Raw genomic sequence first — 1,519 nt, 5'->3', positions numbered from 1 at the left:
TATCTTAACAATTAATAAATACTAAATAAAATAAATTCGTTCTAACTGTTTTTAACTAATTTATTTTAGTTATCAAATATTTTTAAATTACTCCTTAATAAAATACAAAAAAAAATTGTCCTAATCCTATGACATCACATTCCTTTGCAAAATTGATACCGTGAAAAGTTAAGATGTAAGGGGCCTCAAAAAAGTTTACAAAAGTATGTTGTGGCAATAACTAAAACAAAAAAAAAACGAAAGTTCACTTCATAACAAATTCAGATGTTCACTTCATGATGTCATTCTATCTCGATCTTCAATTGTTCTAAACGATCTTGATGATCATGAACCAATTCGATGATTTTTGTTGCCTATTTACTTCCTGATCTTTTAAGGACGTGAATATAAGAGTCTAACCTTCTTTCTCTTAAGTCGTTTCTACCTCTATTACTAACAAGACCCTTATTCCTTTCTAAATATTGGGGTATATAAAGTGTTCGATCATTTTTTGGGAACTCTCAAATTTGAGATTCTGAATTAGATCCAGTTCGTTTGTCTTTTGGATGAGCTTCAGCCATGGTTTAGCATAGATTTTTCGGATCTCCGACAATGATGTCAACATCTAAAATTGATGATTTAAGTTTGAACGTGAGGTCCAAACTCCTTCTGATGAGAGATTTAACATCTTTCTTAACAGAATAAAATTATCTGAGTTCTTTGAGTGAGAATAAGAGAGGTGATATCTACAAAAGACTCTGATGTTTAAACTAGCAAGAATTTGAGACAGATTTTTATGAAGTTGAATGTTCAAAATACGTGTAGCAATGAAGTATTTATATAGTGAAAGTGAGAGCTTGACCATCACCATGTAACTTTTCTATTTATCATAGATAGTTACTTCTTACTGTTTAGAGGGAGCTATTATCCCATATTTTAAATGGTATGTGAGATTATATGCATACATATTGGTGCAGTTAAGATCTTCTTGTTGTGCAAGTTAGGGTCGGGTACATAGATCGAGGGATCTACTTTTCACATATATCGGGCAGTTGAGAAATAGTCTTCTTGATAGACTTAGTTTTTTATGAGTTTGGTCTTAATTTTGGCTCGATATAAATAAGACTCATCTTATTATTTTATTTTATTTTTATTATTTTATTTTTATTATTTTAGGTCTAATTATGATTTGACATATTTTATTTTAGTAAACTTATCAATTTTAAAACTAAAAGATATAAAAAATTTTAAACTTTGTATTTTGTAATCACGTTTATTTAATTTTAATGAATGAAATTTTATTTTATATTTTAAAAAACTTGAGTGTGAATAAAAGAAACAGAGAAATTTTCTTAACTTTGTATTCTAGGTCTAGGCTTCTTAAGAGTCTTTAACATGACTAAAAAAAAAAGAGCTAAGTAGTTTTTCAATTCGAATCATAATTGTAAGAATCGAATTGAACTAGTTGATTCGACTGGACCAAACTTTCAAACGAATCGAATCGTTCAAGAAAAAATTTCAAAACTAATGAAAAAGTAGT

Source organism: Arachis hypogaea, chromosome 1 (genome assembly GCF_003086295.3).
Source record: "Arachis hypogaea cultivar Tifrunner chromosome 1, arahy.Tifrunner.gnm2.J5K5, whole genome shotgun sequence".
NCBI classification, from domain to species: domain Eukaryota; kingdom Viridiplantae; phylum Streptophyta; class Magnoliopsida; order Fabales; family Fabaceae; genus Arachis; species Arachis hypogaea.
This window is presented reverse-complemented; position numbering follows the sequence as displayed.